General features: G+C 39.8%; 1 long non-coding RNA gene across 3 annotated transcripts; it reads left to right on the top strand.

Moving 5' to 3' along the window:
* The first annotated feature begins 4,224 nt into the window (after positions 1-4,224).
* Positions 4,225-26,242, top strand: LOC137481144 (uncharacterized). Of its 3 annotated transcripts, none has more exons than XR_011003348.1 (4): positions 4,225-4,495; positions 4,588-4,653; positions 5,207-5,312; positions 26,065-26,242. It is a non-coding gene; the product is annotated as an uncharacterized lncRNA (long non-coding RNA). The 3 variants fall into 3 exon arrangements; XR_011003347.1 differs by lacking the exon at positions 26,065-26,242 and adding an exon at positions 16,870-16,918; XR_011003346.1 differs by lacking the exon at positions 26,065-26,242 and adding an exon at positions 12,582-14,743.
* The last annotated feature ends 140 nt before the right edge of the window (positions 26,243-26,382 follow it).

Raw genomic sequence — 26,382 nt, 5'->3', positions numbered from 1 at the left:
TTAGAAAAAGCCAAAAAAAACCCCAAAACCTCAACCACAGCAACAACAACAACAACAACAAAGAGCAATGCCAAGAGCAAGTAATGGCCCCCATCAAATAAATCAAATATTTGATATATGAAATATTCTTGCAGCTTTGTCTGTGGGGCTGTCTCTCAGATTCTGCTTTTGTGGGCCATCACTGCTCCGTAAGCCATCAGAAGGACTTTTATCAAACAGCACTGAAGAGAAATGAAAAGCTGCTCTTAAAAAAAACCCTAAAGACATTCCCACTTATACAAGCAAGCAAGTTGTGTATGTGTATGTGAAATTAACAGTGAATGTGGCTTAATTGGTTGTAAATTAAACTATTGACACAACATGACCTTGGAAGATGAGTTTTTCCTTTAAAGACAAGATTTAGAAACGACATTGAAGGAAACACAGCTATGTGTTTGTTAATACGCTGCCCTACCTGTACCACAACCCTGCCCCCCCAAGGCGCTCAAACAGAAGTGTTGGGGGTGTTTCTGGGGAGCAAGCTGACAGCCTCCACTTCAGTGTTTACCTTAGTGGCTGCACTTAATCAGAATCGTACCAGGCTTTCTCCTTTGTTGGTTTTATCCTATCCCACTAATGTGGAGAAAGTGAGGATTTTACAACTGCTCTGCTGGAAAATGTCACGTAAATGTTACTGACCCACGCGGCCAGCAGGGGCTTTGCACGGTACGCTGAGGGATTGGCCTGTCCCCAGATTAGAAGGAAAAAAAAAGAAAAAAAGAAAAAGGAAAAGAAAAAAAAAGGTAAATTAAAATAAAACATTTCTTTGCGGCTATTTGGACACTTGGGTGAGAAATTCCGCCGTGGGGCGGGCAGCGCCGGGAAGGGACAGCAGGTGGCGCTGCTGCTGCAGGAACCGCCCGTGCCGGCCCGCAGAGCGCTGCGCCGGCACGGAGCGGGAACGGGGAAAACAACGGGGAAAACAACGGGGAAAACGGGATCCCCCGGGCTGCCTATTGCACCGAGCCCCGGCACGGAGCGGGAACGGGGAAAACAACGGGGAAAACAACGGGGCAAACGGGATCCCCCGGGCTGCCTATTGCACCGGCACCGGCACGGAGCGGGAACGGGGCAAACGGGATCCCCCGGGCTGCCTATTGCACGGACCCTCAGGACCAAGCGGGAAAGGGGGAAAAGAGGGATCCCCCAGGCAGGAGCAAAGGGGATGTCCCTGGAGAGGAAAGGAGGATCCCCCATTCGAGGGAAAACGGGGGGGATCTCCCAGACTGGCCAAAATGGGGATCCCCCAGCCGGGGAAAAAGGGGCATTTCCCAGGCTGCCTGTTGCATTGGTTCACGCAAAAGAGGGGGCAAAGGATATTTCCAAGGACTCGTTTCTCCGGCTGCTAATCTCGTTTAGGGAAAAGGAAAGTGTGCAATATTAAGAACCACTCAAATCTAGCCGACTGTGTGCCTAACACTTTGGCTAAGCCCACCACCACAAGGCTGTGCTCAAAATTCTCTTTGTTTTCAAATAACTAACTAAGCAGAAAATGACAAATAAAGAGCTAAAGGAAATAAACCCAAACAAATAAACAAACTCCTGCCCTATATCCAACCAATCAACAAAAGTCCTCTCACCCTCTCCCTTGCAAAAGAGCCAAACCAGAACAAAACAACAAACAAACAAATCCCCTTGTCTAAGACCTGCGTGAGAATCCTGAAAGACTCGGGAATGTCTCCATCCTCATCTGACTTGGGGGTACTGGAGAAATGTGTGTGTGTATGTATATATATATATATATATATGTATGTATGTATGTATGTATGTATGTATGTATGTACATGATGACAGGCACAGCCAAAGACTAATATATATGAAATAGTTTCAGAAGAGAAGACAAGTTTGGAAAGAAAAAAGTAAGCATTGTGACATATTTCAGGGCTCAGAATATGACAGCAAACTAAAGGGAATTGTATAGATATTGTACAAGGAAGTTTATTCAGATTCTCTCTTCTGTACCAAGAATAGAACATGATCCCATTGTACCTGTCTATTATCTCATCCTGTCTATGGCTCTGCACAGCCAAATCCTTAGCTATTATCTAGGTTGTTATGTCTCACCTGACTTCAATAAGTAATGGTAATATATACCAGCTGTGTCTCATTACATATTTCCCTCCATTCCTGCCAATTCTTGGACCTTTTTGGGAAGCCCCCCCCACCTTTATATGACCAATTCTTCTCTCTTTCAGTGGTCTTATGAAGATTTGCCATCCTTTCCAGTCTCATGGACTTTGCACTGTTCATAGTCCTGGTGGTTGCTTCCTAACAGTCAGCTTTCCATTAACCTAAAAATCTTTTACCTGTGTTTGTTGTTTCTATTTAGGCACTTAAACATCTCTCTATAATTTAATTCTCTGTATTCTAATACCTAGCTTAAAAGAAATGTGACTGTTTATTAAATAAACATGGTATGGAACTCCTTTGTTGCCTACAGTGTGTGGCTGAAAAGGCTTATATAAAAATGAGAGAATGTTCCACATGGTGATCTCATTGATTTTCCTTCTTACTAGAATAAACTTTTTTTAGTTGCCTTAAATGTCTTTGAGTATATTATAGCTTACAAATTGAATGTGATATATATTCACTTGTTTGCCATGTCAAAGGTGCCATATTTCTGAATAAGAATGAAAGAAATCTGAACTACTTAAGCACTGAAGTGAGCCAGACTTTCACCATATCTTGGCAACTATTTGCAGAGAAAACTCAATAGTGAGGGACCACTCAGTTCTTTGCTATATAAGGATGTCACAATGGTACTTACTGTTTAAAAAATCTGGACCCAAGTAGATGTGTAGTGGTTTTTTTAAATAAAAGCTCATATCTGTTGCTGCTAAGTAAAAGAAAACACTGTAAACCAGTGTCTCTGGGGAATTGTACAGGATGCATGTGCTGCCTGAGCTGCTATGTATTAGCATAAATCTATGGGTTAAATCATTATTTGTAATTTGAAATTTGCCAAAAACCTTCTTAAGTGAGACTAGAAAGAAGATGTACAATTATTTTTGTTTTGCATAATGAGCCTGGCTCAGTAGAAGGTCACCTCAAAGTAGAATTTTTCAAGGATACCAACATTTCCTTATCCTATACTGTGTGTCTGATGAAATAGCTGGGTCTTGAGATGTCTGCTTCACTAATTGAAGGTCATATTAGCATGAATGGGTCTAGCCTTGGCTGATAGCTACCACTGCAATTTAGCATTGGTTTTCTTATAGAGTAGAAATATGCTTTTTTCTACAAGAGTAACCCTTCCTAATGCAATCTCATCAAATCTAATGTAGAATGGTACATTTACATATATCAATAATTTAATCCTTCCCATTAAAAATAATTAGCATAAATGAATAAAAATAAAATCTACGTGATAGCAAAGATATAATGTTATGTGTGCATGTATACAAAATATCACATGACACTGTTCCTGCAGTGAATTAAGGCTTTGTTGATCTTAAGCAATAAAAAAATCAATTGGATTATAACACAGAGCTTCAGAGAGAGTTTCCAGGATCTTAGAAATTAATGCAATGTTCATGAATATGGAAAAGGTTTCCTTGTGGGAGTCAGAAATGAAGTGACAGTGCAGCAGCTGGCCAACAAATCCGTGTGACTATTGGTACAAGGGTATAAATATCACCCACTGCTGCAAGCACAAGTTAAAGATGTGGCATAGACAATCAGTTTTTAAGTTGTCTCCTGTGCAAAAGAACTGTTGGCTCAATCAAGAAATACAAAAATAAAATCTATAGCTAAGGCTTTATTGTGGGGCCAGAGCATTCCTTTGAAGTTGCTGGTGCTGGCTGCTGCCAGGAGCAGGACATTTGCCTCAAAGATTCATTGCCCCTAATCAGGTCAGGTGTTCCTTATAAACCTAAAACCAGCACTTTACCAGATACTTAGGTTTTATTTTAGCACTGAGAAGTGCTCTGAGAAAGGAGTATGACTCAGGTTCCTAACAGCTGTAGATTCTATTAAGCATTGAGAAGTTAGGTGCATCTTCTAAGTATTTAGAGCTAATGGAAAACAGAGTCTTTTGAAATTCATCTCAGCTGATAGAACCATGATTCTAAATCAAATTTCTGTGTAACTGTGCAAATGATGTCCAGCATAATTGGCTAGAATTGCTATCTAGATGTTAAAAATATCAGTCACCTCAGATAAGCTGTTATCAGGTGTGCAAATTAGTTTGCAGATAAAATAGCACTTGCCAGGTCCCAGAATTAAAACTGCCTGGTTTCATGTGGGTTTATTTAGTCCTGCTCCACCAGAGACCCCCACCTGAAAGTTTTCTCCTTACTGATTTGGGACATAATGGAGAATTAGATTAATGACAGCTGGGATAGTAGCATGATATAGCATGTTAGGAAAAGGAGACGTTACAGCCGCCTTTGTGTGAGCATCACTACATGACTCTGAGAGGAGTTTGTGTCACAAGCTGGATTTCTTGTAAAAACTTGTCAGTACAATTGGTGTTCTCAATCAAGGGATTTGGTTTAGTTTTTTTTTTTCTTGCATTTGAATGAGAATAAATTATGACAGCATATTTAGCATTTGTTCAGGGAGAAGGATATGTGGCCCTACTGGAGAATGCTGAGCACGGAGATGACTCTGAAGGTATGCCTCTCTATTTTTGAGTAATTGGGTAGAAGGATCCCAAGGCAATTTGTTTCTTATAGAATCTTCCTTGTGAAACTCCTTGTTGAAATATGTGGATACCTGAGATGTGTCACCCTGAGAAAAATCAACATAGGATTTCCTTCAATTTAATTTTGTGCACATCAACACATTTCTTCATTAGACTTCAAGCTTTCAAAAAGATGTCAGTGTTCTCCTGCAGTAAAATTAGGACTTAAATCTTCATCCAGTTGCTTTTTCTCACAGCACACCTCTCTGTGGACAGAAGCAGACAATCTGCACATGCTTTGTTCTCTATCCACATCCCTGGCATACGTTCAGTGACATGGTACAGGCCAAAACATTTGTGCAAGCTCTGGTTTCCCAAATGCTGTCAGGTCAGAAAAATGATTGACCAAGTTCAGGTGACTTATTTTTCATATTGTTGGGTTTTGGTTTATTGTTATTGTTTTGTTTTTTAAAATAATTGGTTAGAACAAGAAAAGCTTCATTACAATCACAATAGATGACAAGCATAAACCTTAATTTACAGCTGTGGGGGAACACTGTGTTCTGGATTACCTGTCAGTGAGAGCAAGCACCTATCACTTCAGAATTACAACAAAGGAGGAATGGAAGGCTGCCTTCTCTGCTCCCAGGTACTGTTCTATTCTGCAGTGTCATGGTGAAATATTAATTACATTTATCAGAACAGGATTAAACGTGGAACGAATGATTAATTATTTGACACTGGGATAGATTAAAGTTTTGTTCGGGGTTTATGTATTCATTAATTACTTGTTAAATCAAAGAGAGGAGGAGCAGTCTTTTCAGCTGCATTAGTGTAGTGATTTGTGCAATTTATTTGGTTTTTGAAGGTGCTTTCTGTGACAAAGTAATTGTCATGATAATATATTCTACTTACTGTGTAGTGCAGAGTTTACTTCCTTGCAGGTCTTAGCCTTTTACTTTCTTCTTGTATGATGTTTTGAAAGGTCATTGACATAAGGGTTAATGTAACACATCCTTGATGAATTTTTGCTATCAGAGCAGAAGCAGTAGGCTCGTGCTCCTAGCAAAGGGACCTGCTATCAAGAGAGCAGGTGATGTGAGCCTGGATGGCCCAGTACCCCACTGGTGCGGTCATACTGTGCCTCAATGTTGTCATCCAGGTCAGGTGAATTCTTCACCAGGATGTGGCAGCAGGAGGCTCATATTCATAACTGTGTCTAGAATGTGTATCTTAGAGTATTTCTGAGCTGACAAGATTTTCCAAGAAAATCCTTAGGAAGGTTCCACTTTCGTGTTGATGGTGCTCTCTGCCTGGACATAGTGCTTTGTGATATTTTAACTTAATTTTTACTGGGCTGATGGCAAGATTGACTAGTTACTGCTGGGATTGCTTGCTTTTGATAGCACTTTATGTATTCAGGTGCATTGACTGAAGCTTGCCAAAGAGGTTCAGCTTTGCCCTGTCCTGCCCCCCTCAGTAGGAGGTGGCCACACTGTTCTTCATCACTGCTTATGTTAAAAAGCTGCTGTGTTGTGCTGAATTGGGAGGGAGGGGGAGCTTGTAGTCATATCTGCCATTCAAGCCTTAGCTGATAGTTGGTGAGTGGCAGAAGGCATCATGTACATGCATTTGTTTTCTTTGGACAAGGAATTCCTCCTTTCTCCTCAAAAGACCTGTTTTCATGAAGTTCAGTATTTAACTAAGGGAATCAGGACAAGGTTCCCCCTTTGTGACTGAAGATTTACTAACATAGCCAGGTAAATATTTATCCTTCAGCTCTTTGTTTTCTCTGTTCACTCTGCATATTGTTGAGAGCACAGAATCACAAGATATAGGGTCTGAGTGTTTATAAAAGGTGCAGAGGTTGATTAAGACCAGATTCTGGCTGGGTCTATATGGATGCTACTGTGTGAAGAGAAGATAACAGAACTGGTCAGAAGCCCAGGTACTTCTGGAAATGAAAAATAGAGAAAAAGATTGAAAACACATGAACACATTTGAAAAGATCACACTCCCCTAAACACCACCCCCTGCCCTGCCCTGCCCCAGAGAGCTCCACTGGTTTGGGCATTGCAAGGCAGCAACCACAGGCTGCAACTGAAATGATGTGGTTATTGTTTTAGGAAAGCCCTAAAATTCCAGGGCTTGAGAGAAAAATATAACCAATGTAGCACTGCTGAGAGATGCTAAAAAAGGTGTCACACTGAAGATGGGATAAACCACACTGGATCAATAAATAGCCCTCTGACTAACTGGAAACAATGATGCTGATTATAATTTCTGTCTCATTTAAATAAACTCTTCCATATCAGGGATCAAGTTTTGTGTCCCAGTGGTGCTGTGGTACAAAAGGATATTCACTAGCCTAAGTGTAGGGGACGTTTTGGGGGAACATGCTTTTCTGCAAAGCATTTTCCAAGCTTTGAAGGCTGCTGGATTTGTGATTTGTCATATTTATTAGTCAATTCCCATTCCTCACCATCATTATTAAAAATGACACCACCAGTTTTTGTATCCTGGACTGTATTATATTGGTCTTAGTAATAACATTCTTTATTTTTAAGTTGAGAGTGTTTTGTTTATGTTCTCTATCCACCAGGGAAAATATACTTCTGCTATTGCTGCAACGCACAAGGGACAGTTAAATCTAATAACTTAATCTAGACTTCTAGAAACAAAATTAAATTTTCAAATAAAGGCAAACTGACAGCTAAGGCATAAATCTTTTATTTAAAATAGAAAATAATCCCATTCAAATGCAATCAGAGAAGACAGATGTAGGTAAAAAACAAGTAGAGATAGGATATATGGTGCATAAATTTGCTATGTCTGTATGATAGATCAAACAAGGTGACCTTAAAAATGTTCCTAAAACATCAGCTAAAATAGGAAATTTGCATATATTTAAATACTGCTTGTTAATGAAAGATGGACTGGAAAGAATGTTAATAGTGAGAGGAAAATATAGCATGGGTGTAGTGTGCAACAGAAAGGTCACACTATCAGTGGCTGAAACATAAATATTTACTAGTTTGAAGCTGGCAGGAAGTACTAGAAATAAGACATTATCTTCTAGTACTTAATTTATCTTCTTAGATAAAATATTTAGCTGGAAAAAAAGATCTTGAGTCAGCAAATTCCTAATTAACCAAATGCTAAAAGTCAGACATCCTCTTAGATCCAAATTTCCTTAATGGGACTACTCACAGCTGCAGTTTTACTAGAGACAAGGGCAGGCTCCTGTGATGAAGCATGTTATCAAGATCACAGCAATTGCTATGAAATTTTATCTGCCTTTGCATTGGTAAAAAGGGATGTTTATACTCAGATTTCTCAAGTTTTTTATTCTCTTTTCTTGGGTGCAATGCTTGGGTTTGTTTTGCTACCTGGGAGATGGCACTTATTTCTGACTCAGGAGAGAAAATGTTGCTTGTCAAGACGACCTGATATTAAATCATGAGGAGGTCTTTTGTGTAAATAGTCTCCTTGGAAAAAAAGCTGCCTGAGGTTTCTTGATTCCTGCTACATTCTTTCCTGGAAACCTTTTCCTCTGTCCCCCTGTCCTCAGAGCAGCAGGTGAGCCAGGACGTGTTTAGACTCAGTCTGCCCAGGTGTCTGCAGTGAGCCTCCAGCTTTTTCATCACATCCTCACAAGGGAATTTCTCCAGCTACGTAGGCAATGGCATAGGCACCTCTTGTTCAGCTCCACTGTCCTTAAAGAGTTTGACACTGGCTTGTCCATCTGGTCATCCCTAGAAGTACATTGTAATTATCTCCAGGTTCTTAATAAATCTGGGTTTTCTAGAGATTTCCACTGTAATTGGATCAGTCAATAATGTAGCCCAGATTTCCCACTGTATTCTGCTGAGATTACATCTGTTCCCATACAGTGACCCAGTTAGAGCCAAGACACCTGGGTGACTGTGACAAAGGAAATCCACTTGTAAAATGTTATAAATATTTTGATGTACAATATCATAATAAAAGATATGTAGTTAGTGCAAGCAGCATCACCCAGGGCCTGGAAACAGCAGATGGATGTGCCAGTGGCTTCCCAGCACTCCAGACATGGAGACTGATAGGCACAGGGGATTTATCCTTTCAATTTCCTTGTCTGATGTTTTCTATCTGTTGTTTGCTAGCTCATTTATGTTCTCTCGTGTAGGTTTTATGAATTATTTGCTTTTAAAGTCGAATAATTCTGAAAGGTCTTTTTTTGTATTCATTGCTAGGAAGAGTGTAAGTCATTGATTAGTGACAAATGCCATCTTTTGAGAAGTTCTCTTAATCTTTGGGATGTCTGTTTTGAAGGTCACTTCCATTTATTAAAGAATTGCAACTGTACACCTGAATATTTCATGAATTGCCAGTATTGTTTCTGGCTTTTGCAATACTTCTGCATAGGAAAGGAGTCAGATTTTTAACATGTTGCCCAGAAAGCTACACACTGACCTAATATTATGTTGTCATTGGTCAAGTTGGATTGTTTCCATCACATTTGTATTACATAAAATAGGACAAATCAAAGGCTGAGGTGTTGTACATAATGGGAATCCTGTCCTCAAACTGAATGTTGGCTACGTGAGGCTTTTCCAATTGTAGCATAAACCTCTGCTAAGAGCTGCAGCATATGGGGTGAAAATACAAAACCAGATAGCAATAGAAAATAGCCAGAGGGGCTTGCAATAAAATTGTGTAGATTAATCACAAGATTCTCTTGAATGAGTGGCATGCCATAGATCTGGGGCCCTTTTCTTTGGCCTCAGTTGCTGAGGAATGTCGTTCTCTCAATAAGGCAGGACTTGGTGCCTCATAAAAAGCACAAGGCTCTCACTGTTTCTTGATGAGGGCTCTTGCTGCCCATGGCAGGGGCCTGTCATTCAATAAAAAGGTCTTAGAGTCAGTGTCCACTGGTGATTTGTGTTTAGGTGTGTTCCATTTGCACTGCCTCACCTCATGAGAAAGCGTTGTTGAAGAAAAGGTCCTTCTCACTGGGGGATCATTAAATCCAGGTCATCTAGGAAAGATTTGATCTGTGAAAGAAACTTTTCTGTGTGTTGTTATAATAAAACATGCCTTGGTCGGAGACATTTTAGAAATGCTGCTTTCAGGACTGCATTAGTGCAAAATTTCAAATTTGCCCTGTACCCTCAGCACTCTGGAAACTTAGCTTCCAGGATTATATGAACTTTATTACATACTGTTTTCTTTAAACTTGAAAATTTTGGCTGCCTTGTAGACAAATTTAGGTTATAGAATCATTAGAGCTTTCTCATTTAGGGAAATTAGGTTTATTTGTTTACAAGTGGCCTGTTCAAAAAATTATACACTGTTCCATTGTGTTCTTTCCTATGGGTTAGCCACAGTAGAGTATGTGTATTGGGGCAGCCAAAATACAAGGAGACAATTAGCTTTTCTACCAGAGACTAGTTTTGTTAACATTCCCTTGATTTGACAGCTGGAATAGATGAATGTCATTACTGACCTTTTCAATTTTACAGCTTCTTCACTTTCATAATTCCAACTCCTGCAGCTGCAGCATGGAAATGAACCTTAATAATGTTCCCCAAACTCTTGAAAATGCATTACTTACCAGTTACATTTTACAATACTCTAAACAGTCAGAACCTTTCATATCACTGCTTTTGAAACCATAGACTAAATGCAATTAGCATTAGCAATGACATGGTAGAAATTTCTTGACTGCTTTTGTGGAGCAGATCTGGACAATCAGGCATTAGGTATCCACATTTCAATGTAATGGAAAAATGAACATTTTCAATTATGATAGAAAAAAAAATTACTGAATTTTAATTATTGCTGGAAGATATTCTCTAGGTTCTGCTATTAATGCCTTTCATTTAATGTTATAGGGTCAAATACTTCTCACTTTAGCAATGTGAATAATTCTACTGAAGCTAATATAAGTAAATATAAAGAGCAGAACCAGTTATAGAAGGTAAATGTCAAAGGTACAATTGTGTAAGATAAGGTGTCCCACTGAAATCAAAGTAATGACAAGATCCTGTTCTAGATGAGACTGCTGTTGTTCTTAGTGCAGTTAATCACAGTCTGCATTTATTTTAATTAAGTTCTAGTTAAAAAAGAGAAAGGGTTAGAAGGGATTCCATCACTATGGAGAATGTGAGGTTAAGTGACTTAAAACTATTTATGAGGGGTTGGTGGTGTTTGTTTTATATACAAAGTAAGACTAGTCCAGATTTGACTATCCAGATCAGGTAAAACTATAGGATTCATAATTGGAAAGCAAGGTGGAATTGTGCAGAATAGCAAAATAGACGTTAGAAACATGAATCCAAATTGTTAGTGATGTTACTTGGTGGGCTCTGGGGGTGGCCGTGGGGCTTACAGAGGAGCTCACCAGCAATAACCTCTTGCTCTTCCTCCTGCCAGACAGCCTGGTTAAGTCCACAGTGTATTAACCGCGTTTTAACATGTTTTTACAGTCCTTTTGAAAGGCTTTTTTTTCAAGCTCTTATGTAGCTAATGGGTTGAGTCTCTTCTGGGAGTTAAAATAGCCTAATGAGATTAACTCATTAAATAACTGCCCATCACTTGCTGATACTCTCTTTTATTTGTGGAAGGGAGAGCTGCCTCTGAAAATGTTAGCGCTGCTTGGAGACAATTTCTCTTTTAATATTTTTAGTTTATTACATTTTCCACCCTAGATAAGTCAGTATCCTTTCCCTGCCACACAAATGGATTGGTTGATGTGGTAACAGTGTTCCTCCCTTCAGGCTGGTCAGGCAAATGTGACAGCTTTTGCCCTGACATTGCCTCCTTCCTTAAGGAACAAGACTTAAATCTCCCTGTGACTAATTAGTTGTCTCTCAAAGGATGGATTTTGGTATTCACACAAAGAGAATAGCACTGTTGCCTTCCATAGATCCCAAGAAGGAAAAAACAAAGGATCTTCACCTCAAATTTTACAAATTAGCCACAACGTCCCCCAAATAAAATGTACAACCAACTCCCAAATAAAATATACTTCTGAATATTTATGAAACAGCAAACAGCACAGCAGAAAACCCGGAATAGCAGTGAACCTGCATGCTGGTTCTTTTAACAGAGGCATTGCGTCCTTTTAACAGAGGTGGTCCAAGTCTCATTTCTGGTGCCTTATTTGTGCCCCAGTGGTCAGGGGAAGTTTATGAGTGAGTGGCTCTTTGGGGCAAGGCCAGAAAGGAGTTTCATTTTGGAACCCCTCCTGCAGGGAGCACATGAGCCTTGGCTTGGAAAGAGGTGGCAGAGGTGCCAGGAAGGAGTCCAGGCAGTGAGACCTGGTTTGGCTGTGGAGTTACGCTGATTGCTCCAGTTTCGAGAAACAAATGTTCTGTCCCTGGACAAAGGACTCGAGTAATGCCAAGCCTGTGAGATTCCTTTGAGGAGCTGGCTGGCTGCTTGGGCTGCTGGCACACTTTATCCTTAACGAGCCTGGGAGTTTCCCAGCACGGTCGCTCACAGGAGGGCTCCAGAGAAACAAGGAGCTGCTGCAGTGACCTCGCACGTCCGAATGGGCAGTAGCGTGTGTGCTTACAGGAGCAGCCTTTGGGAAAATAGCAGAGCAGAGCTCTAGTTTGAGAAATCCCCACAGCACGACCAACACACAGCCACAGTTTAAGGCACGGTCTGAAGAAGGTTGATCTTTCTGTTTATGAGCCCATACTTGACAATGAGACGTGCTTTTGTGATGCCTGATTAGGACCATACTGCTATTGTGATGACACCAGTGTAAAACCAACAATTTCATTTATAGCTCTTAAGGATATAAAACAGAATTACATGCAATGTTTAAAAGACATAAGGTATTTTTATTATGGGCTATGCTGCTCAGGTGTTTGTCTACGCGCAGTCTTTCCGCTTGTTTCTAAATAAAGTTCTGCTTTCTTCATAGTCATCTGTGCAGGAAACTTGAAGGGTGCTTTGTTTGCTCCAGTGATGAAATCTGTTGACTCAGATGTTTGATTAATATTTAATGTGAGACAGCACATTGATGCTGATTTAAAAGAAGTGGGTGTACACAGTTATCTCTTGTGCTTTTCACAGATATCAGTGATGACAGATTTCAATATTACATTAAGAATTACCCTGGGAAAGGATGTGCTCAGCCCAGGATGCAGTCCATGCTGTGGGATGTGCTCTGGAAATGCAAAATAATAACAGCTTATGTTAGTAGCATAAAGCATTGATTACACGTGCTTTGATGTGAAGAACCACACCACTGACTGAACTTGGAGCAGCTGTCAGGGACTGAGTCACCATGTGATTGTTTTTAGTCAAGCAGTTTCTGAATCATGAGCCTATAATTGCTTCAGATTCCTGTTATTGATCTCTTATGTCAAAATAATTGAACTTTATGGTTGACTTCTGATGGTTATTGAGAAATCATATAATTACTTCCAACTAGCTGTGAGTCAATAGCAGTTGAGTACATACCACTATTCAGAGTACTTGATACATAAATTTTCTTCCAAATAAAACCAAGACCTACAATATATTAATAAATCTAGCAGTTTGGATGCATGGTCCTAAGTTACTTAATTACATCACCTAATATTTGTAGTACCTGGAATATCTGTTATGTGTTTTCATATAAAATATACCAGCTTCAGTCCCAGCCCTACAAGCTCTGGGCCTCTGTGCCTGCAGAGCCTGGCAGGGTCTGCATGGATGCAGCAGCTGGACACACAGAGCACAGCTCGAGGTTTTGCTGGCCCAGCAAATGCTGTGAAATTATGGGAGCCAGCACATTTTATTGTGCTGAGGCTGGTGGGGACATATCCTATAAAACACAAAAAACCTCTTCTCTTTCAATTTGAAGTTCACACCAGTCTAGAAAATCCTGTCCTGTAGATCACTTCCTCTTTTTCGCTTTGCCTTTGCTCCTTTGCTTATACCGATAAACTGTCTGGAGCCTTATTTAAAAATCCTTGTATTCAGCACACACACATCCTTGTCCTCCTTCAGAGTAGACAAAAATGGACAGTATCTTCCTCAAAAAGCTTGTACTCTTACATTTCCACAAAAAATGTATCATTTTTGTTGACTACAGGGTGGTGACAAATAAATAGTTTCAATCCTTTTGAACAGCCAGTTTAAAAAAGCTCCCGGAAAACCCAAGACTCTTTTCTAGAATGATTTAAAGCTGAGAATTTTTGCACCCCATGCTGATGGGGAATAGACTATACACACACAGGGCAGGAAAGGGACTTAGGTGATAAAAGATGTTTTACTTGAAGGTAATGATGACTTCACGTGGCCTCGTTGAATAGCTTTATCCCTCAATTTTTAGATCAAATCTTACCTGAGAAAGCCCATTAGCTTTACTGAGTCTTCTTTCCCATGTAATCACTGTGTTGCTAGTACAGGTTTTATTCACATCTGCATTTCTTTAAGTATTGTTTTATTAATTCTCTTTCCTTAAGAGGAATGAAGCAATAATCAGCCAGTGCATTTAGTACCTACTCACATTAATAACTAGACAATGCAGTGATTTGGAATTCTTTACACCTTTTTGCAGGTTTTTCATTATATTTCTTAGTGTCTTGAGGATGCCTTTCCTCATGACACTTTACAATAAACCTTTGCAAAATGAATGGCTTTCATTATGAAATCAATGATATTCCCTCTAAACTTCAGGGGCAATGTCAAAGCAAAGCTACCATAATTGCTAATGCTGAGCAGTTTTTTATGGCCAAACTCTACTTTCCAGATGTCACAGCAATACAGTCATCACCTTCCTCAGCACTTTTGCCCTCCCTTGTCACTATAGCTATCTCAAGAAAGTGATTGTCAGCCATGTATTTTTCTGTTATGTCTTTACTCTGTTTTCTGTTTGAATTAAGCCTTAAAGCTCCCCTTTTAAGCAGAAATGGTGTTTGTACATGTGACTCTGCATAGCAGGAACCTCTGACCCCTGCCCCTCCTAAAACATGATATAAGGATGAATTTTAATTCTGAAGAAAAAATGTAGTTATTAAGAACTTGATGTATCAATTTTAATTCTTTTTTCTTGTTTCTGAAGATCTGTCATGCAGACACTGAGTACTGCCTGTAATCAGCCCACTACAGTCCACTCTTCTGAGTAGTGTCTCAGGTGTTAGAGATTTTAATTCGAGGTAGAGTCCATAGCAGCATTATAAGAAGCCAAATCCAGTGAGCCTATTAGCACTGGCCCCTGGGCTGCTTGCTGCATGCACTGGCTGGCCCAGGTGTGGCACTCTGCTCAGTTTGGTCCTGCCTGGCACAGGGACTGGGACCCAGAGGAACTGTCTGCACAGAGGGCTTCCCAGGACTGCTGTGTCAGCTGTAGACACATCAGTTTCTCAAAATTCTGATCAAAAATAAATTAGGCACATTTTTCTCTTAAAGTGGACCTTTGATCTTATGTGTTTATGTATTCCAGCAACAGAGGGAATGCAAGCTAATAGGCTTGGTAAAAGGAAGCTGCTTAGGAACTCAGCAGCTGTTCATTAAATCAGATACTGCGGCTGTTCCACTTCTCAACATCTTTCTAAGGTGCAAAACTGCATCAATTTGTTCTCTCTCAGAGAGACACAGTTTCTCCCACTTCCATTTTATACGGTAATCTTCTGGTTCACAAGAAAATGCAATTGAAATCCTAAAGTTTTTCAGCATCTAGGTACTCTCTTGATTAGTATTCTCTTGATTATAAACAGTTTAATGTGTCTTCCTATGTTTAGTGCAGAAATAGACATCTGAGTCATTAATTTGTTTGCCTTCTTTGAGGCCACTGAAATGTGGAAAAGATGAGTTAGCTGCCCCTGGCTACAGTGGGGGCTATAATGGACATGGTGACAGGCAGACTTATAGCAGAATCATGCTACCAGGCATTACAATTACAGTTCACTCAGGGAAGTTACTTTGACTTCTTTAAGTAACAACTGTAGTTAAACAATTCTTTAAAGCCTGTATTTAGATGGTTGCATTGTCATAACCAGGGTACCATACCATTGGTTTTCCTGATGCTCTGTTTCACTTCAAAGACTTACAATTGTCTTATCTCATTTCCTGCCTTAATTGCTTTAAATGTACTGACAAGCACAACTGACCAATTATTAGTACTTTTTCTCCTCTTGTCTCATTTGTAATCCATGATGCTCTTCTATGTTGTAATTACTTTTCAATTTTTCATGACTCAAAATAGGAGGTGTACATAATGAATATAAATAGCAAATTGATTAAATGTAACATGCATTGTAGCACCAGTGAGATTGTCATTTATCATTAATGAGAGAGATTTGTCAGCTGCTTGTGAATAGGCATGTGATACACAGCAATCCAAACCTAGTGTAAGGCTGTGACCGACTTTCTGCAGTATTATTGTGATCCAACACAAAAGGAAGCTGTGCATGATTTTCAAGATAGATTTGTATTCCTCTGGTCTGGTGCCATATTAACTTTTTGGGCTTTAATAGCAAAACATGCAGGTCAGGTTAACTGGGAATATTCCAATAAATGGTGTGTCACTGTAAGGCACCAAATTTCAAAGCCCGAGTCCTTTTGTAGGAGTTAAAATACTGATTTTCACAATGCTGAAATTAAATGAGGCCTTGGCCTGCACTGGTGTCCAGCAGCACAGTAGTCAGGCAGCTCATGAAAGAAATACAGGAGCCTGCTGTTCAGATCTCTGTGCCAGATTTAACCAGGCACACAAATACTTGAGTTTTGCATCCTTACTAAGGCACCAGCCACCGGGCACAGCCCTGCTCCAGAGCCGTGTTCTGCTGCTCCTGGTCCAGCTGGTTCATTGTACGTAAAGAAATAACAATTGAGAACTGGTCTTCTATGAACTACAGGGAAGTATCTGTCATTAGATTTGGTGGCTTTGAGAGGTCGCTTCCATATCAATGTCTGACAAGAAGTTTGTTTGATAGGTAAAATTTTCTTTTGTGGAATGAGGAAGGTTTTCTTCATTGTATTGCAGTGAAACAGATAGGCTTAAAAATGAAAATGGCCATGCAGGAAATTACTTCTAAACCTCGAGCCTTAAGCCTTGGAATTCAAACAGCTGAATCCTTGTCCCCTCCATGAAACTCCCTAATTTCACTCTGGATTAACAAAGATTTGGTGTTTTTCAGAGTCAGAGCCTTGGTAGTACTTTAGTTCTTTGTTGATGTACATTGCTTTTGCTGCCTTAACTTCAAAAATATTTGCACCAGGTGAAGATGTGACTGATGGCCAGTTTGTTCTAGCCATGGACCACACTCAAGAACAAAAAAGAGCTGTTTTCCTTCCAAATTACATTTTACAGTGTGGACATCAGTATTGTTTACCTGAATCTAACAAATTAACTGAGGATTAAACCTTGTTATTTAATTCTTTCAGCTTCTGCTCTCATAAGTGAATGTAGGGACTTTATTAGCATTATTTAAAACAAAAATTTTGATCATAAAGCCTTTGAAGAACTAAATAAAAATGTTATGCAGTTGTTATGCACCACAAGAAGAAAAGAATCTCTGAAATTTACTCTGAAATTAGAGACTTTAATCTGCATAATTTATACACTGAGTATTCATAAAAAGGACTACAATTGAAACTCACCTGTCATCAAAAGTAAAAGGATGGAAACAATAGCTAAGACTGAGGCAGGGAAATGGTATTATGGATGTTATTTCCTAAATATTTGCTAAGGAACGGTTTCTACCAGTTACTGAGGAAATTAAGGGAAAGTGACAAAGCAACAATCATTTCCAAGTAATAGTTCTTTTTTCTTTTCATTATCTGAGCTGTCTGCCCTCAGATCTGCTGCATTGTTCAGATTTAAAAACATTTCCTGCTGTAATAGACAAGGCAGGGACTGTCCAGCCAGGCAGGGAGGAGAGCTGGGCTCCTGCAGGGCAGCTCCCCCAGGCTGGGCTCTGCTGCCTCCAGCCCCGGCTGTGCCCAGCTGGGCAAGGCTCAGAGCTGGCCTTGATTAAACCCGTCAGAACTGGGGTATCATTTTCAAATAATAAGATGGACTTCCCCATTCTGCTTCCTTTTTTTCCCTGCCTCCTGACCCCCACCCAGAGGGACTAGATTGCTTTTTCTTGCCTTTGGAAACACTTTTGGCTCTTCAGGGTTTTTCCTCTTTGCCCTGCTCCTGGCAGAGGTTATCCTAGGCAGAGGTTATCCTGCTCCTGGCAGAGGTTATCCTAGGAGTGCCTGTTTTATCTCCAGAAGAGATCTCATTGCTAAGCAAGAGCCCTGGGCAGGATTTACACCCTTCCTCTGGAAACACCAGAAGCTTGTGTCAATTTCTGCTCTTTCATATTCCTGTCAGCTTGTCAGGGACTATCATTCATAAAAAATTGAACAGAGGAAACCTGACAGGATTGGTCTCCTGGTGCTACAACAAAATAAATATTTAATAATGACACGATGATACATTTCCACTAAACAGCTGACATTCTGCACTTCAGCACAATGGGCTAATAGTTGTCTTTATGACTGTGCTCCCAGTAAAGTAGTTCTGCAACAGGTTGATGGACCAAAGCCCAGTGAACAATGCAGAGGCAACATCTTATGAGAAATCCCAAGTGATTTTCTCACAAAATATGACTTTTTGTGGATTCTGAATTCCAGTGCTCTAGGCCCAAAATTTTTAGGTGTGTTTGCCCACATCCACTGTTCATCCAAGGGTGTGTCATCCACTTGCCGGAGCTACTACATCATGTCTCCAGACCTTGCAGCAATTCCAGGTGCTTGTTCCAGATGTGTCATGACAGTTTAGTGACAGCTGTAGCCATACTCTTCAATAAATGGTTTTATTAATTCTCAATTCTAAATTTTGAAATATTGTGCTGTTACTACTGAAGTCCATGAATTGTTCCTCTGACAGCTTGGGACACTTTGTGGAGCAGCAAACTATCAAGCTTTATCACCCTTTCTTTTCCATTTATTCACTGTTTCTCATGTATGAAATCATGTGAGACAGTTTGACTTGAGGGAGGAACAAGGTATTTTTGCCTTTAAAAATGTACCTTTTTGATGTACCTATCTAATTAGTTTTCTGTAGTATTCCAAAGTATTTCTTGAACATTAACATTTGAAACTGGACTTGGTTCATAACTGGAAAATTATTTAAAAATATGTTTCTTCTCCTGGCCCTTTCCCCTGTGTTTGAAATTATGTAAATAACAAAAGCCAGTCAAGAATATTTAATCAATCAGTCTGATCAAACTTACTGTTTCTTCACTACTTGTGCTTGTACTTCTTTGTTCAATAACTCATGACACCACACAGACTGACCAGTTTGAGGTAGGTTAGAGTACAGTGGTTATTTGTCCAATTAAATACAGCTCTTCTCTACACCCATGACTGAGAAATGTGTGTCCCTCAGTCAAGCAGGAGTGAAGGCCAGGCAGTGTGAGCAGCACAGAATGTTCTACATCCCAACTGTGGTGATACTGGACTGGTTCAGCCTGAAAAAAGCAGATTGTACAGAGTATGGGTAGGTTGATAGCCTGACACAAGACCTGCTAAATTCCCCCCCTGAGCTGCTTTCAAATCTGGGGCCTCCAGGCTGAGTCTTCAGCTAGCACTGCATCTGATATATGTGCAAACATAAGGAATCTTTCCCTGCCTTTCTATTCAACTTACAGAAATATTCTAATTAGTTATTTCAGGTGGGAAAGGGGAAAAGAGTTTGAAGCAGGGCAAATGTGCAACTGTTGATTTTGCAGTAGTTCTGTCAAAAAAATATATTCTACTTTAATACACACCATTTGGAAAGCAAAGCCCCTTTTAAAATGCTTCAGAACTCATGTCCTTTTTAATTGCCTGGAATTCATGGTGGCTGTGTGAGAAAGCCATAAACATATACAATCATAAAAACACATTTAGACAACCCAAACAGAATCAGTGCCATATTATTTTAGTTTATTATTCCTAGTGGAGTACAGATTGGTCTTCCTACTTTGATATTTATTTATACCAAGGAACTACAAGAACATAAATGCCACTCTTGGGATAATCCTAATGCTGGGGCCGAACAGAATACACATTGCATCTGTCTCATTTGCAGTAAAATGAAGGAGTGTTTAGGTGTAATCCTGCTAATGAAGGACAAAGTTGAAGGTCAAATGTAGCCTTCAGAATGAATGGGTCACTGTGAAGCTGAGAGAAATGTAATTTTGCATTAAAAAGTTTTCTTAAAATATCAAATAACTAAGATGCAAAAAATTAAAATGTAGCTCTTTGGTTTTATTATTCTCTTTTCTTTGAAGCCACTCAAGGATTGTGTTCAAAATTTAAGTGCTCATATGAAAAATTAATGATGGGTTTTTGCTAGACAGAAAGCCTTTTTATTTTGCACATGATTAACAAAGAAAACTCAATGCAAAAGTGAGATGCTCAGCAGGGGGTGGTTCTTTCAGAGTCCAGCTCACAGCTTCACACCATAACTTTTACTGACATGGGAAAATACCCACTTTTATCCAAAGGCAGTTAAACACATAGGATATGAGCAGGGCTGTACGTACTGAATAACAAGGAACAGCTTCTCCACAAAGGAAAATGTCAACCAAAATAAACAAACAGCCTAGCAGCAGGCTGGCCCTCGCTGCCTCTGGGCTGCTTCGAGTCTACTGCAGAGCCAAGTGCAATGTTAGTCTTTTGCTAGTTATTGTCAGGAAGTAGATTATGGGCTGAAAGGCTGCAGGGTGACTTCAGACAGTCTGCCTGCAGCGGAAGAGAAGCCAAGGACGTGTAGGCAATATAGAATGTAAAGCAGAGCCGCACTCTGCTCACAGGCTGGTTTGATTTCATGTTCCTCACCTACAAAGTTCTCATTTTGGGGGGTCTGGGTACTTTTCCCACAATGTACAATCACAGAGTAAGCTCATATGAGCCTGTGCAACCGAAAGCTTTAACCCTGTCATTTCTGTGCCCGCCCCTCAGTTTTTATAACTTGTTATGATCTAATCAGCCAACTCTGTGCATTTTCTGGAATTCAGAAGGGCCATCTGCTACCCACATATTCAAGAAGAAAGCCACACAAAAAGGTATGACTTTTGCAAATTATGATGGAATTATAATGAGTCTTACTTATTTCAAGCTTAAGAAAAGACTAACATCTGTTACTAGTGTGTATTTATGATTTTTCCTAAATACAAGAGACTTTTATAAATACCCATTAAATATAACAATACACTGCAAAGAGCTGAGTGGGCTTATAAATCTCAGGCCAGACTTGGTGTTTTGGTGTCAAATAAGAATGAAGCAAATTACTCTGGACAAAATGGACCAGAAAACTTCATTTTCTTCTTATACTAAAAAATGGAGAATGGCATTCACTTCCCCTCTCCCACTCACCAAATACCATTATGAACTATAAGCTTTATTTGCATGTAGGCTCCAAGAGGATTTTTGGAAACACTATGATAAGTACTCATTAAAGATACGGAAGTCTCAAACAACAGAAGTCTTTTATGTAGAAACTTGTTTTCCTTAAAACTACATTCCCATAGGCAGCAAGAACGATGGTTTGCCATGCAAGCTGAAGTGACTCTCTCTTTTGAGGTAAGGAACCTGAAGAACATTTAAGTTGGTAAGAACTGGCCTTCTGCAGGAGGACACAAGGCAGAATTTCTAAGTGATAAGGAATCAGATACACTACATAGAAAAAGCCAAAGCCACAAGTACAGCACCTGATAATAGCAGTTATGAGCCTTTCCAAATTCTTTCTCTGATTTAGTTATAATTTGTTTGCTTGAATACTTCTTTTGAAGTTATCTGTGGTAGTGGCACTGAGGTGCAGTGACTGGTGTACAATTATAGAACCAGGCTGGCAGGATGATTGAACTGGCTAACTGCCATTTTCACAGCAACTGGTTTTTTTCTTGTGGATTTTAGATCAGTTCCCTGCAGGAACAGATTGAGTGGAGTTTTTATATTGTTATTATGGCTGTTTTGATATTGCAGTAATGATTTTTTGATATTTGATAATAAAGCCTTGAGATAATAGCAGTGGAAGCCTCAGCGTAGCTTTCATAATCTATTGATTTTGTGGCTTTTTTCAGGGTGAATTTTTTTCTTTGTTATCATTGGTTGTTTGGTTTTTAAATTATTTTTGTGGGGATTTCTTTCAGTGCTCTTTCATACCACACAGTGCTGCTACGTATGGAGTATATACAAACAATCTGTTTATTTCATCCTGTCAAGTGCTACTAACCAAATACAAATACAGCCCAAGTTTGGTCCTGCATCACTAAACTCAGTGATAGCTTTACTTCAGCTACATGAAAAGCTGGATTAGACACTGTCTGAGAATTCCTGGATGATTTTGATACCATGCTATTATATTCCAGTCTCTAACTCAAAATTTAGACAGACAGTAGGTTTTAGGAATGACCATAATTTATATCCCTAAATGATAATCTCTCTAGAACAGGAATGGTATCACTGTGTGTAATCTGTGAAACACCCTGACTGTTTTGGCAGGGTAGGCAGAATTTGATGGCAGATTTGTAATTGCCACTGTGAAGCACAGAACTCGAGATGTGCCTGTGAGGGAGAGGTGCCCTGTGCTCCTGGAGCCTCCCACTCCTGAGAGCAGCTGGATCCACCATTGCACCCTCGCCAGCCAAGAAGCTGTTCCTGCCCTGCCTCATCCAAATTTAGCCTTGTGCTGGGGAGTGGCCAGCCCTGGTTTGTCCATCGCTGCTGCCAGGCAGATGGCCCTGGCTGAGTTCTCCTCACCTTTGCTCAGCAGGAGCTCTAATCTGTGTGTCCCTCTGCTCCCCAGCCAAAAATGGCCATGAAGTCTTACAGGCATGTATTTATTCTTGAGACTTACAAAGCTTTTTTTACTCTGACTGGGGTTGACCGAAAGGCTCAAGAGTTCCTGTAAGGCAATTTGACAGAAAAATAAGAACAGACAGACAGACAGTAATGGCATGACCCTCATTTCCTTAGGAAACCAGGCTAAAAATGAAAATGTGACCTCATACCCTTTGCTGAGGGCTTCCCCTTTGAAAGCCAGGATGAGAAAGATATATCCTGGATCAGGAGAGACATGTGATTATGATTACTGTAGTCTTGTGACTATATTAAAGAAGTAAAGAAAAAATTTGTGAATAACTTTTAAGTCCTCCTAAATTGCCATTATTATTAAAATTATTAATAACAATATCATTGTATTTACTTTTCAAAGGCAAAAATGGTGTCATGGTACAGTTACAACCAGAGAGGGATACTTTGGGGGCAGAGGATTCCTCTGCCCAAGGGACAGACTGAGGCAGGGGTTGCTGTCCCACACTGGGCTGAAACCATGCAGCAGATAAAAACAACTGAGAAAACAGGCTGGAGTCACTGTCCCTTCCCTAGGCAAGGGACGCACACTGCAGAGAGGGTCCCATTTTTGCCTCAAGTAACAGAAGGGGTGTGGAGTGAGCTCAGGAGAGGAAAGCTCCATGCTCTACCCAGACTCCCTTCACCTACACAGGCAGTTGTAGCTCACAGGCAGTTTGGAACCACTTAGCTGGGTGTTCTGTATCTGCATGACTGGACTTTAAAGCTTTATTGAAGCTGTTCAGTCAATCCAGTAGCGACCTTGAGAGATCTTCTCAGATGTGCTGGCAATTGTGAAGTTGACACATTTCCATACAAGGCACTAAACCCTTACATATTGGAAAAATCATTCAGTCTGTTAGAACTTGCATGGAAAAATACAAATATTTCATAAGGACAAGTGGGCAGATTATTCTCTGGGTATTGATTCCACATTTTGGTCTGCTGAAAACCTGCTGCTAAATAGACCTCCCTACTGGAGAGGCTGAGCAAGGTGGTCATTTCTGAGAGAGGCTCTGGGGATTTATTGATTGCACATGGAAACACTAATCATGAAACAGCAAAGATTGAGCATGCTGTTGCCACTACCATTTGCATAAAAAGGTAACACTTCAATGTTGGGAAGCCAGGATATTTCAGAATATTAAGAGCAGCTGTCCCTCACCGCATCAGCAGGGCAGCAAGTACCTCAGGCTTCTCATTTTCCAGCATCTAGGAACTGGGACAACACACACATAATATTATCTATGTTGTTGTCTATACAAGTAAGTTAGCAAATCTATTTGCCATAATCGACACTGAAAATGAAACCCCTATCTCCAGCAAACCTACAGAGTAATGTTTTCTTTCTTACAGGAAAACAGCATCACTTTGGGAATTTGAAATGGATAATTGGTTTTCTATTTGATTTTTGTCATCAATTGATGTTAATTCAATTAATTTCAATCAATTTTTTAAATCAAATTATTGTAAACTCTCCTTCCTCCTGACATGTTACTTTTGTCAACTGCAGTTTTCAGTTCCTGGCAGGTGGGATTCAATAAGGGATCTCAAGCAGCAGGAGGCCCATGAAGTGCTTTACCAAGTAGGGTCCTGAAACGCAACAGGCCCTTAAACCCAGTTTGGCCTCCTGAGAGAGCAGTAAATTCACTCCACATCTGATGAGAGGATTCGAATGATCAGTTCAGTGGGAGAATCTTTCTGTTGTGGGGACGAAAAGCTCAGGGGACCTCACTCATGCTCAGTGGTCTTGTAATTAAATGTTACACACTTGATGAGCATTGCATTGCAAGCCTCAAGGCTAATTTACATGTTACCACCAAAATGTCTTCTATTATTTTGCTCGTAAAAATACTATACAGGCATCATTGCATGTCATTGCAAATGGTTTGTATCAATGATGCTTGGGTGACTCTCAAAATTACTAAAAGCTGTACATAATTACTGCTAAAAAGCCCTGTACAGAACCAGTAATGCTTCCTCTACAATAGCTATTTTATGACTAAGATGGCTTTCCTGATGTGACTGACAATGTTAGGATAAACAAGCAGCCTGCCAGGAAATAAAGAATAGCTTTTTGGGGAAACAAAGTAGTTTGATTCAATTATAGTATTACATGTATCATTAAAGCGTGTCGCTTTTCTGAGAGCTGCCCATAATTCACAACAGGAAGGCAGGGTTGGAGAAAAGAGAGAAAAATGAAAGTGAATAGGAGCCCATTTTAAGAATGGTGAGAGATATGATGTCAATATGAGGTATTTAGTGGCAGATTTAAATGCTTTATGTTGTAAAAGTTGCTTTTAGTGGTTTGGGACACATGACTCATGTCACTCTTTACTTAAGACAAGTAAAAAGAGAAGCTTGCCAGGGCTCTGGCATCTATGTAGCACATATGCCTTTATCAGTTTCACCTTCTGAGGATGTTATTCCACAAATAGCATTTCTATGCAAGCATATTAGATGAACTTAAATACCTTTTCTTCTAATTCTTTCTTTTTTTAATACTCTTTAATACTGACTTCAAAGCAATGCTAGAGCACTGCAACACCATTTTATTGGAATATATTAATAATAATAAATTACAGTTTCATTCACTGAATTCCAGCTCTTAAAAGAATAAACAACCTTCTGCAGATGCAGAAGAAAGGCAGAGAAATATTAGATGACTTACCCACAGTCTGCAGCAGGTGAATGAAAGAATTAGATATAGAACCTCTGGCCTTTCTTCCAAATAATCTTGCCTGTGTTTGTGCCACAGTAAAATGATTTTGCATATGTCCTGTCTCAGAAATATGAAAAATATATGCAATATGCAAAGCAGCCAATTGGACTGCCTTTTGGAATATATCATCATTTATGAACAGTGCATCTTGAAACCTAAACAGATTGTGTGCAATTAATTGCAAACTGTCAAAGAGACTACAGCACTTTACTGCCAATTTGTAAATAAACCCTAGGATGCAAAAGGCTGAGGCAAGTGAGGTGAGTTTCTGTGAACAGAGGGAAGGCAATGCGCAAATGCAATGCAACACAATTTTTACACTTCAGCCTTTAAGAATTTTGCTGACCCTGGAAGAAAATGGTATGGTGCAGAGTCATTCAGTGCAGCTAGGTTTCTCTGTAGGTAGATATTTTACATAACCTAAATGAAGAACTCCCAGCTTACTTGAGATGCAAAAATAATAAAGAAGTTATGTGCAAAAAGAAAAATGTACTTTTAATTAAAACCTTGGAAAATACTTGTGCATTTTTGTACCTTAAAAATGTGCTGAACAATGGTGATGATGATGTGCAAACAAAGCAGATTCCCTTTATGTCCTGATTATGACCCTCAAATGATCTTTGTTATAAATATGCTCATGCTGGTGGCTGGCCAATACCTGACTGGATTCCTTATCGGGCGCTGTCTCGCTCCCTTTGTATCACTGCTGTTACCATCCTACCTCTCATTGTTTCCCTCATATATTCAATAAATACAATATGTTTGGTGCCACTGCTGATCTGCTGAGCCAGTCAGTGGCCAGCCCAGTGACTCAGACTTGGTCTCAGCTTCAAAATAAAAATGATGATGTCTGTCTTTCTAGGTTTGAACCCCTCTGGTGAACAGCATCACAAATGTGGTACAGACCTTCAGTAATTACGGAAGCAGCAGCTTGTCACAAGCTGCCTGCAGCACTGATGGACAATCTGCTGATGGGTATAGTTAGAGGAAGGAATATGTAAGAAAACATTATATTTGTGGCGGATTTAACTTGGGTTTTTTGTTTTTTGGGGGATTTTTTGTTTGTTTGTTTGTTTTTTGTTTCAGGGGATGAAATGTACCTTTGGAGGCAGTGTTGATGAAGAACTAGGTACCCATATCCATTCTTTCCACCACTGTGGTATTTCATATATATGCAAAA

Source organism: Anomalospiza imberbis, chromosome 12 (assembly GCF_031753505.1).
Source record: "Anomalospiza imberbis isolate Cuckoo-Finch-1a 21T00152 chromosome 12, ASM3175350v1, whole genome shotgun sequence".
Lineage (NCBI taxonomy): Eukaryota > Metazoa > Chordata > Aves > Passeriformes > Viduidae > Anomalospiza > Anomalospiza imberbis.
Note: the sequence above shows the minus strand (reverse complement) of the source record. Positions and strands in the feature narration are given on the sequence as shown.